General features: G+C 41.6%; 2 protein-coding genes across 3 annotated transcripts in view; one reads left to right on the forward strand and one right to left on the reverse strand.

The window, feature by feature from the left end:
* Window positions 1-3185, reverse strand: part of LOC114450628 (leucine-rich repeat and fibronectin type-III domain-containing protein 4) — a 32406-nt gene extending 29221 nt beyond the window's left edge. Inside the window, exon 1 of the mRNA XM_028428838.1 lies at window positions 2881-3185. The gene's annotated coding sequence lies outside the window, so the exon portion shown is untranslated. The remainder of the gene's footprint in view (window positions 1-2880) is intronic.
* pcxb (pyruvate carboxylase b) overlaps window positions 1-12652 on the forward strand; it is a 223082-nt gene that overhangs the window by 157980 nt on the left and 52450 nt on the right. The gene's annotated exons all lie outside the window — the stretch shown is intronic.

The raw sequence follows: 12652 nt of genomic DNA on the forward strand, positions 1-12652 counted from the left end.
TCCTCTGCTGCTGACAGCGACCTGACGTCTCATCCTTTTGATCCTCCCACCCTTCTTTAACAGCCCAGCTTTCCCCGTCCACCATTTGTCATTCAGTGGTCCATCCATTCATCCATCAAGTGCCGTTCTCCTGACAGTGACCACGATCCCCTTGTTTCAAGCTTTCACTTCTTCCACTTCTTCTCTCTTTGATTGAAAGCCAGTTAAATCAGGAGAGTGTGTGACAGGCCACATCTATCATTCATCATCATCTTCGATGAGTAATGTGTATGTGTGTCTGTCTCTGTTTCATGTAATCGTCACGTCTGCAGCTATTGCATACGGACACTGTGTTTTTGGTAGCGTAATCAGTCTGTCCTTCTCATCCTTCCTTCTGGCTTTTTAATTTAATAATTGACTCTTAATATCAAAGCCTCCTAATAGGCCAGCTATTGTCCAGGCACAGTTTACCAACCTCTCTACTAGCTTTTGTATGTCGTAGGAGGATTCTAATAATGGTAACACTCTGGTTTTGGTGGGGTCAGCTCTAAAAGTGAAAATGCAAGACTATCAGGCTAGTAGTAGTCACCTAACCCAGTCCTGCAGGATTACATACTGCAGGACTGGGTGGCTAGTTTTTTTTTTAATGGCTCATTTGTGAGCATCAGCTGTGTTGTTCAAACGGATTAATAAGTCTGCAGTTTAAGGTTGAAGGAGACATTTATACACATAGTCAAGCAGTTGTCAAGACTTCTTTATTGAAGTTGGGATCCTAAACCTCCCAGAAAGTGGCCCACAGCTGCTATCATGACATTAATTAAATTAAAAATGGTGACCATTGAGCTACTTCATTTAGAAGAAGAGGGTGCCAAGTTGAAGAGGGCATGTTGAGACTGTAGGTTGATGATGTCTTGATTTTCTCAGCTGACTTTGATTTTCCAATAGATAACAACAGTAATTCCTTTTCAATAAAAGATCCATTCACGTGCCATCCATTCCATATTTTTCCCCCTCCATTCACTTCCCAGTCTGTTCATTTTGGCAAGCCTCCTACTTTGAGCAGTGAGCTTCCCATCTGTTCGTTTCCCTTACTGTAGCCTGAGAATGACAGACACCCTTGGTAACAGCAAGACACACAGAGTACTAATAAGATAATTGAGAAGATGTTCTTTTATTCTGCCTTTATTTCACTGTTTTAACCACACGTCACTCTACCTGCTCTGTATTCCTACAACGCTCCCTAGCAGGAGAGCAGAGCCAATTATAGAATTATGATTTGGTTAATGGAAATCAAAAGGCCTCTTTGTTACACTTCAAAAAGATTCAGTCATCATCTCTTCAGAATTAGCTGCCCTTGCTCAAAGCAAGAGTTAAAACTGCTGTAAACGATCAACAGAGCAAATAATGAGCCCTGTCTCTGTTAACCAAAAGGCATATTGTTCATATGAAGGGTTTCATGTGCTCTGTATTATTTTTAAGCCCCAGTCTCTTTTGTATCCAGGGTAATTAATGTTCCTCTAAGGTAGAATTCCACTTTTCTCTGTAAGCTGTGCTCTATAATTGGTATATCTATTGCATGGGAAATCCCCATGGTACACCACATTCCCTTGTAGTTATATCTCTAAATAGCTCATTACTGGTGTTACTGATCTTTTGCAGACTCTTTGGGGTCATGTAAGACTAATTGTAGCCAATGGTATGACAGTAGAAAGCAACATAATGATCGCCATCTGTCATTGCTAATTATTTCTTCCTCATCTATCTTTCTATTTTTGGTTCCCTACAGTACATTTATCACTCCCCCCCTAAATGTGCATCTTTCTTACACTTTTGCTTATCCTGTCAAAAGAATTCATGTTTATCTCACTTATCATTTAATTATCATCAATCCTTTAGTTTTTCTTTTCAATGCAATTCTCAAACCTTTGATGTCTCTATTTGATCCCTCCATTTCTCAGTCTTAGCTCTTGTTTGCCACCACCCCTTCATTATTTCTCTCCTAATCTATTGTATTTTCTTCCTGTTTCGTCCCTTCATTTCTCGCCTTCCTCTGAACACACGATGAATTCAATCACCCATTCTCACTTCTCTCTGCAATCCTTTGATCTGACCTCTTTTAGCCTTCAGTAACCATCAATATGTCTTGTGTCACTCCTTGATGCCCCCCCCCCTCACTTCTCTGTGTCTTTCTCATCGCCCTCTTATCCTCCTCTATCCAGTCAGTCTGATCTCCTGTGTCAGTGTGCCAAATCTGTGTCTCTGGGAGTGTGTTTGTGTGTGTGCACTCAGACACAGCTTACGTAAAAAGCCTCAAATGAAGGGTGGTTAGAACTGTTGTGTGCTGCTGCTGCCACACAAGCACATCAGCCATGCATCCACACACTACCATCAGAGATGCACACACAAACACAACACGCCAGGTGAGATTACATAAGGGCGAGGTGATGAAAGCCAAGCTAAGACACACCTAGTGAGTAATCTGATACAGGACAGCTGGCTGACACACGCATACAGGAAGAAAGAAAGAGGGAGAGAGAGGGAGAGCAGGATTCACAGGATGTATGTAGAGTTTAAATTTTAGGCACTAGAGGGATGTAAGGATTACAGTAAAACTTCTGTGCTGTGTGGACAATTTTAACCTTTGTGTGTGTGCTCCTTATATGTACTCTGGCATTTGCCTCTTATGTTGTTGTCCTTATAAATGCACATCTGTTCATTATTTATAGACCTGTGGGTGTGTATGTGTTTGAAACAGAGCACTGAGTACAGTGAGTGCTGGTGCTCACCGCATTGATGTACTCAATGATTCAGCACAAGAGAGCTAGCCATGCAAATATGGATTTGCCTTTACTGGGCCAATACAACTGTGTGTGTGTGTGTTTGAAACTGCATGGACATTACCTTTTCCGTCTGTGCGGCTCTATAATCCGAATCAGCTCCACATGTTATCCAGGTTTGTGTGTGTAGGTGCGTGTGTGTGTAGCACTGATCTCGCCCCAGGTGTTTCTACTTGTGTCAGGCCAGCACGGGGGTGGGTTGTGGTTTTTTTTTCCTGTCCTACTCCCATCCACACTCACGCACCCCCTATACACATCAAACAGAGGTGGATGTAGGTCAGTGTAAGACAACCAGAGAGTTGCAGAAATTCCAATCCTGTGATATCCTCTTAGGCTTCTATAGATGAAGAAAACCTGGAAAATCCGGAATTATCCTGGCACGATATTCCAAAAATGGAGACTTCTGTTTCAAAAAAGAATCCAAGAATCCACTTTGCTTAAAATCCTGTTTGTGCCATCTTGATATGATTTCCTCATGGCTGCAGTGAACTTTTCTGTGTCTGGAGCAGTTCAGTCCAAACAGAATCCAGGCGGCAATCTTCACCTCCTCTCCTCAGCTCCTCCCTCCCATCTCCTCCGCCACCACCTTCTTTCCCTTTTTGTGTCGCTCTCCTCCTCACTCAACACCTCTTATTCATTCATCTGGCTTTCCCTCCTATTTCTTCATTCTTTCACACATTCAGTAATTTTTTCATCCCTCTCTCTCATCCCTTATGTGCAGGAGTGATTTCTTGGGTGTCTCAGGGCCACTCTATACTCTTACTGAGTGCAGTCCGTGCGTGTGCTCTCACATTGAATTAGTCGATCATTGATGACCTTGGAGGGAAATGTAGAAAAAAGGAGGTTTGGGTGTAAGCTGTAGAGACGGAGGCTAGAAACCGAAAAGAAACACATGGAGAGTGAATGCAGAGATATGTGTGCATTATACCAGATTTCTCGTCCACCCAGCCGAGGGCCGCTTTCCCTCAGATATCTAACTTCCTTACTCCTCCCTCATGGCCCCCCTCCTCAACTTACCCCCCCCCCCACCCTCACCTGTCTGTCAAAGAGAATCAATAGCTCTGAGACCCTCTTAACGCCTCACAGCAGGCTGCACACAAACACAATACATTCACACATTTGCACACACCACCACAGTCGCCACCACGCACACATCCAGTAAGTATTCATGCAGTGATACTCTCCTGTGAGCGCTCACACACACAGCTTCTGCAGCTCTCTCACTCCGTCTTTCAGTCACACACATACACAGTCTAATGAAACAACTGGGCTATTGATTAGCGCCATGAATGTCAGACAGTTCAAAAGTCCAGCCCCCCCACCCCAACACTCAAGCCTGTCAATTAAACTCCAAAAGCCAACACCTTAAAGAAAACAATCTCATTATCTTGTTCTAAAGCAGGGTATTCACTGTCTATGTGCATGTATGCATTAGTGCAGCAGCTACATGTATGAGGGATCTCTGCTGGAGGTTTTTTTAATTGAATTCAAAATTAATTTGATTCATTGAATTCCTGTTTATCTGCTTCTCCTCCTCCAGTGTGCACTTTACTACTTCAGAAGCACAATAGTGCTGTTTATCCATTTTTAAAGTCTTCTTGTTCTTTCATTCCCCTCAGACGTGTCTTTCCCCCTTTTGTTTGCCCTCTGCTAGATGAAAAACGTGTAATTACTAACCTTGTTTTCCGGATCATTCCACCACGACTCCTAGAAGCGTCACATCTCTCTGTCTCCGTGGCTCTCTCTCTATCTCAGCTCTGTGGAAAAACACCCATTTCTCTCTCTCCTCTATCTCTATCTCTCTCTGTCTATCCCCCTCTCTCTCTCCCCTCCCGTTGGTCGTCCCCTCACTCGGTCTCGACAGCTGCAGCGCTCTGTCTGCCTCCTCTGTCGCTCTTCCGTCAGGCTGTAGGCTGATTGAATTTTAAGTCATGTTAATCCCACAGAACAGGTACTGAATGAAGGAAGGGACAAAGAAGGGAGAGAGAGAAAATAACAGAATGCAGGGAGTAAGCTGGGTTGTATTTTTAGAAATCTCCTCTCTCCTTCAGGAAGGTTTTTTTCTTTTACTTGTCCTGCCTCCACTGAGTCACTTTTCTCGTCATTTATCCATTTATCTGCTTCTTTATCCTCTTGCTTTCTCCTGGATATTTTTTGGGCTTTGCTTTGTCCTTATCTGGTAGAGCAGAGTCTGTGATTCCCGACGAAGAGCAGAAGAGAGCACTGTGATCTGTCTCTCGGCAGCGTCAAGCATCAGACTAAAAGAGAGAGAGTGAGCGAGATGGAGAGTTGGCGGGGGGGGGCATGAAGATGAGGAGCAGGAGGAATGCGGGGGTGAGGTGACAGGGGCTGGGAGAATGCCAGAAGGAAATGGAAAAGAGAAGACGGAGGGAATGGCATATTATAAGAGGTGGAAGAAGAGGGGTTGTTTAGGAAGATGTAGAAATGGATGGAAGGGAAGAGAGAGGGTATGCAAAGGAAGAAGGGAGGAGTAATGATTATAATGAAAGAATAGTTTACAGCTTTTTGAGTAGCAACATAGTGACTACAAAAATATAGATCTCTTCAAAATAAAACCTCTTATTTTAAAGATGCTGTTTGGAAGTTCTCAGAGACAGACTTTGCTAATAAAAATACAATGGCAATCTGCCACAACATGGCCGCTAATTACTGCACATATTGCTGCAAACCCTACTGCTAAACATGATGATGAAACGTTGCCAGAACACACAGTGCATCCCAGCTTGCTGTTTTTTTTTTGTGTGTCCATTCCCCTATCTGCTGTAGGTTTTCAGCATGTTAAGCATGTGAATGTGATGTGTTCTGATGAATCACATTTTCTTACATACATTTTGTGGACAGCCAGGTGCATGCATCTGTGTGTACACTCACATACACACAGGATTTACCTAGGCACGAGACGGCACCAGAAAGCACTACGGGCAGAAGGCAGCATGATGCTTTGACCGTCATTCTGCTGGGAAATCACAGGTTTATCTGGCATTATGCATGTTCCTTTGAAACCTGCTCCAACATTTTTAAAGCCTACAGAAGCTCCTTCATGTGACAAAAGGCAAAAAATATTCAGGATGTGTTGAATCTTATCTTTCAATGCAGATTTTATTGTAGTCCAGTTATGTATGAAGTTTAATTAAATATAACAACAGCTAAAATACAGTTTGGTCGTTAAGTCAAATTTCAAATGAAGGATTTTCTTCTTGTAAGGATCTGAGTTCTTCCAGAAGGATGGAAGGGAAAAAAGGAGGGAGAGATGGAGGAATAGGAGGAGAATAAAGTCAGGGGGTATGACAAGGGGAAGCAAAGCTCTTAGTGCCTCAAGCAAGTGTGGGTCAGCCCAGGATGAGAGAGGGAGCAGAGAAGGATGATTAAGAGAGAGAGCGAGTACATGAGTGCTGACTTGTGAGGACAGAGAGGTAGAGAAGAGAGAAGAGGCCACAGATCTCTGGGGGCGTAACGGAGATAAGTGAGGAAGAGAGGGGGTTAGCAAGGGATAGAAGGGAGGAGTGGATGGAGTGATAGGGAGGTGATAGGAACAAGTATAGCTGATACCACTTCAAACGGTGGTCCAGCACTTGATTTCCCTGCCACGCTGATAGCTGCTGGAAATAGACGTTTAATGGAAACCGTCTGCGGGTGCAAGTGTGTGTCGGCGTGTGTCCCATTACTAAGGCAGGACCTATAACTTCTGAGCTATTGGATGTTAAAATTAAGTCATTTCCAATACTCGCATATGTTTAGGTCTGTTTTGTCAACAGAATCAGACTGGGGATGAAACATCGGAGAGATGAGATGCTAAAAAGAGGTCAGGGACAGAGATTTGGTTGTGTTATGGATAAATTTGTTTTTCATGTATCTCAATTTTCACCCAGGAGTCCATTTTTGTCTTCAATCTGTACACCTCTTCCTGTTTATTGCTCTACCTTCAGAGCATTTACCTCTCATCCTACTGGCAGACATTTTTACTTCATGAATTTATTTTCATCTTTTGCGGTCTATTTTGTTTTCTTGCTGGTGGCCATTATATTTTTAAACTAGTAAGCCAGAACTCCCTCAAAGCAAGGTCCAGCAAGGAGAAGTTTGATGTATCATTTTACCCAGTCGTAACCCGTTTACACTGCTCGGTTTGATGGCTCGTTGATTCCCAATTAATCAAACCTTTGGTGGTGTAGCACTGAGTTCTCCTGTCAGGCAGGGTGACCTTGCTGAATGAAATAAACTAACATGACCTACTGCTGGGTGATGAATGGAGTGAGTTCACCAGTCAGGAGAAAATCTCATTACTGACGGGGATGTTAGTTTACTTTTATAAAGCAGTGGTTCTCCACTATATTCAGAAACTCACAAACAGTGCACTAAAATAAAGGTTTCTTTTCAGAAACAGTGCAAGAACCCAATAATCTCCTGAGTGAAAGTCAGAGGCTTTGTGTCCTTAGAACATTTTCAGATCAATCTGGTCAAAGTTAAGCCCACAGGGGGAAAGTCTTTTTCTCCCTAGGACTGGGAACTAAGCAGGGAGATTGGCAGGATCTTTAGTTCGTTCTGAGTAATGCTGCACTTAATCAGAAAGAGGACAGACCTGTTCTGGTTTGGTCAGGCCAAATTAGCCCTCAAAGTGAACAGTTGCAGGGGAGTCGCCCTAGTGACCCAGAGCTGAACAAATCTATTGACTTTTTTTTTTGTTGCAAATTGATTTAGTGGTCAATTCGCTGGTGGTGTCAACAAACTGGAAACATTTCAGTGTCAAGTATTTATGTGGCTTGCCCTGGTGCATGCTAACACTTTAGCAGAGAGAGGTTTATTGATGAGTGAATGCCAATATGGGTACTGCCTTTGCACCAAGGTCTTTATTATATGGTATTTGAGACTTATATGCTACCAGGATTAGCTGTGAGTATAAAAGTCTCATAGAAAAACTGTATCTTGACGTTTTAGACTTTTTTTGTAGAATTGAAACGATGACCACCTCCCCACTTCTGAGGCATTTTGGTGCTGCTCTAGTCACTTCTTTGTAACAAATTAATCATTGTCAAAGTTGCTTCTGTCTCCTCCTGCCAATTTGTCTTTTATCCAACATACAGGAACCAAATAGAGATAGCTGAAGTATAGTACTTTTCTTAATGCTTTGCTTGGATGCTTTTTTACCAGCAGAAAGGGCTCAACAAGTCTGGTAGAAAATATGGAACCAGACAGCAGCTGAGAAACATTTCCTTGCTAGCAGCAAGAATGTATATTTATGTGTGAGTACATTTTTTTCTAGAAGTTTAAGATTTTGAACAAGGAGGAAATTGCAAAGGCTGAAGGCATTTCACATGTTTGGATTGTTATCTGAAAAGCCCCAAACACATCATTGTTGTATGATCACACTCAAATCACTTTTTTAGCCCAGCCCAGTTCACATCTCCACACTCTATAATGTGTCATTGGCTGGTTTGTCATATAGTTATTTTTACTGTGTGTATCATCGAGTCTCAGTGAAGTTTGTCAGACACAGTTGCTAAATCCAGGCAACACAAAAACAAATGCACTCATTGAGTGTCAGTGTGTACCAATGTGTCATATGATCACTGGTCTGTTAAATGCTTTGTCTCTCTTTCTCTCTCTCTCACACACACACACACACACACACACACAAACAGCAGAAACATACATTTGACACAGTCTATTTGTAACCAACATGTAACGCACACAAACGAGGCATGGTTGAACATACACGCTCACTCAGAGATTGGAATGATTGCATGATTACACACACAAACTCACCATATTATCACATAAATGAGGACACGGCCAGCACCTTGCTGTTACACACACACACACTCTCTCTCACAGGGCTAAATGAACCAGGCATACACACTCAGCTGTGATGTGAGAGGTAAATGGTGTGGAGGTTTAGATCGAAGGGCAGATCCCCTTCTATTTGTCTCAATCTGGTTATAATGAGAGACAAGGAGAGACACACAGTCACACTTTCTTATAATTTTGCTCTTGAAGCTGTTTGCAGGTCATTGTGCTTTTATTTATTTTCCCTGCATTAGTAAGTGTCTCCAAATGATGTCCTTGTTACTGCTGGCGGACCATTTCAGTCGCCATGGGCTGCAGCAAATGGAGTACGAGAAAAACATGCTGGGCTTCATTTGTCTATATTACTTTATGTGTAAATCCTTGAATAATATACTGACATGTACAGACAGAGGGCAGGAATGACATCTGGGACATGAGAAATGCATTAATTTTCAAGAGTGAGTTGTGCTGCTAGAATTTACAAGTGGACATAACAAACAGTGTGCATCTATTAACTCTGTGTGTATGTGTGACACACAAATGCACAGAAATACAAGTTGCGAGCTGTTGGAAAAGGCTGGTAGAAGTCAAAATCAAAGCAAGGGAGGTGCAAATGAAACGATTGCAAATGAGATCTTGTTTGTTGATTGTTTTCCCATGAAATAAGCTGCAGATTCTTGGCATTAGTTCGGTGTTAGAGAAGCATGACAGATTTACAAGCACATAATTATTAGATTGTGGAGAACTGTAGCTCTGTATATTTGTCAGTTAGAGTAAGAGGCTTCCATGGTTATATTTTTTGGCTGTCCTTGTTTGAACATCACAGTAAAACTCTTCTTTGAGTTCTTCTTTTAACTCTGTAGATCACGTACATAGATGTTTTTCCTCAGTGTGCCAGTTTGTCACCTAGAGAATACCTCGTAAAGACTAAACACAAAGAGAGAAAGTCTTTGATGTGTGTTGTCCCGCAGTTCAAACATGCTGTGCTTTGCAAAATGCGATTAAAACTCTAGAGAGTCATAGTTTGATTAAGTTGTTTACATGACTGAAGCAGCCTCTAAATAATACAACTAAATTTGCACATAGCTTTCTTCTATCAAGCTTATTCTGACTATCAGAATAATTGCATTAGCAGAAACAGAGCATGTTGTTTACATGGACCCCACCTCAGTCACATTACTGCCTTAATCGCATTAGGATTGGATTATTGGCTGTGCGGGTAAACATAGCTAATAGACATTTCTCACAGTGTGACATTTTGACTTGTTAAATGCAGGTGTAACTAAGACCATTATTAAATGGCAGCTCTCGGTTTGGGTCTGGCAGTTTCACAGCACTGGTATTGCTCATGTTAGCCACTGGCATGGCTTGCTGGCACAACTTAGTGGAACACAGCCATGTTTCACCTGTGCTTCCCCTCTGCTGCTGAGGCTTATAGAAGTCTGTAACTTAGTGAGTTGCAGCTGCCAGACAGTCATTTCAGCACCACGGTCAGTGCACACGGTGTTGAATGCAAGCATATGACTGCATTCTAATAAGAACTCACGCAGAAGCAAGAAGAGGAGCAGGAATCCTAATCAAAGCAGGTTGAAAACCTAAATGTCAAAACTGACAGGAAAATCACAGGCAACTATAATAAGACTTTAAGAACATTCAACTAAATAATGCATGATGTTATGTGCTGAGAAAATCAGCACATTCTGTAAATAAGGTGGTTGTTAGTCATTTTGTTTTCTGGACTCCCCTAGTGACTGAAAATAGAGACTATGGATGTCTTAGCATTTAAGGCATCACACTAAGCTATAGATAAAGAGGAAACCTCAAAGATGGTTATAGTGGTTGAGTCAACGTTTCAATTTTTGGTTCGCTTTTTAAATAGACGTCCATCTATCTTTGCTCAATATTTATTAGTGCAAAACCGTGGATGAATCACTTTCACTCACTCACTACTGACAGTCGTCAATACTGAGAGCCCATTAGATGAGATGCATTACTTCGACAGAACCGTATTGAGACTTTAGGCCATTATCATTGATGGTAAATGGAAACGGACTGAATTGAATTTTCTAGCAGCATCATACAGAATGTGATAAGAAGAGATGTGCTGCTTTATTTTCATCGCAGGGTAGCAACATATGAGTCACTGAATCCTGTTTTGCATGCTCTCCCTTTTGTAGTGTGTCACCTAAAGTAACCGTAAGGTAATTATATGACACATTGTCGATGTTTGATTTTATGCAAGGAAAGTTACCCAGAATGGTATCAGCAAGACACATTTGTAGAAATTAAACATCAATTTAACTTCCGGAATTTGCAGTAAAATTTGTTGGAGACACAATTATGTTATCCCATTTTACACACACTGGCAAGACATTATTGTTACACTGACATGCAGTACATGTACTTATGGACACCCACACTGCACTAACAGAGTGGGTGTTTCACTGAAAGCACTTGCACATGATGAACATGTGGCCTTGTCCTCCCTGATGTAAACATGTTAGAAGTGACACATCACTTAGGATTCAGGTCCATCAGTCCTCAGACCAGTAAAGTGTTCCATGTTCAGCTATAAGGGAAGGTCACAACTAGAAATGCTTTTTATCGTCACAGCTTTATCCACTCTGTAAACGTTTTTCTCTACTGCACATTTACGGATTACATAGCTGTTTTTGTTACTTGTTGCCTTTTAATCAATTTACAAATAAATTTTTTGCTTTTTGTTTCACAGATTTTCACACTATTTGAAGCTCACAAACAATGGCCACAATTGCCTGCATGTTGCTCTTTGTAAAAAACAAAAAAACAAAAAAAAAAAACATCAAAATGAACACAAAGAAGTGAGCATGTGAGGGAATAAAATGAGAAATGGTGGACCTTCAGATGACTCAATCTGTTTGCATAGAGGGAGCAAGGCTTCTGCTCTTATGAGATCATACCTCAATGCAATCCTCAAGGGCTCATCAACATCCACACATAGGTGTAATTGTGTGTCTGGTGATTCAGCAGACGGTGCTTAACAAATTCATCCTTAGTCTGTTGCATGGCCCAATGACCCCAACTGTTACTGTCATAATGACATGATGTTTGCTATAATAATGGACACTAGTGAGCAAACAATGACTGAGTATGTAAACATATTTTAGGATGCCAAAGAAACAAATGGCTGACAGATAATTGGTGGACTCCCATGCTAGCTGCTAATTGAGGCTACAAGGTGGAGAAAGCAGAGGGAGACATTCAAATCCATTCAGAGGAATTTTGAGTCATTTCACAACATTATTGCTCTGATTTTTTTTAAATGATAGCTCTAAGGGGCTGTTCAGAAACAATGGTTGAGCAGATTTTCCATAATATCTGCCCTTGAAAGGAAATAAAAGAGTTTTGTGCAGGTATCCGGTAATATGGGTTTTCCACAACTCTGGGTCTCCACACACTGTGAGGTCTCACAGCAAGAGAGCACATTTCATGTTTCAGTCCTGGAAAAATATGCCTTTCATCTGTGTTGAGCTTGTCAGTTCTAAATATGGCAGTGGTTCCTGATATGAGTTCATGTTCATTGAAAAATATTAAACTACACAGCAATCCTAAAAAAATCCCTCTTTTGACAAGACAACAAGATCTAATGACACGAGTAAAACCCAACCAACTCAGCCACCATCAGACATCGTTTCCATCAGAGCCCCTCTGCCTGAATCTGAAATAGTGGACAGCAATGATGCAGCGTGTATGTCCAAATTAAATTTATCCTACCGCCGATACTTCAGGGCCTGCAAAGTACATCTAACCCTGTTAAAAGATTTTCTTTGGGTTCCCCGTTAAGCTTTTAAACATGCTGAGGCCGAGCGTCTGAAGTTTAACACAGAATCCCAATGATAGAATTATTTAAACACAATAACTCCGAGTGTTACTGTGTTGAAAAAGGCTTGAAGTGTTTACTCTGCAGACCATCTGCAGGCCATAATTTAAAACAAATGTAACTGTCCTTTAAAATTAGTAGTTTGTGTTATTGTCTCTGGAAGCTCTTTATAAAC

The sequence above is a fragment of the Parambassis ranga genome, chromosome 18 (assembly GCF_900634625.1).
Source record: "Parambassis ranga chromosome 18, fParRan2.1, whole genome shotgun sequence".
In the NCBI taxonomy this organism is placed as follows: domain Eukaryota; kingdom Metazoa; phylum Chordata; class Actinopteri; family Ambassidae; genus Parambassis; species Parambassis ranga.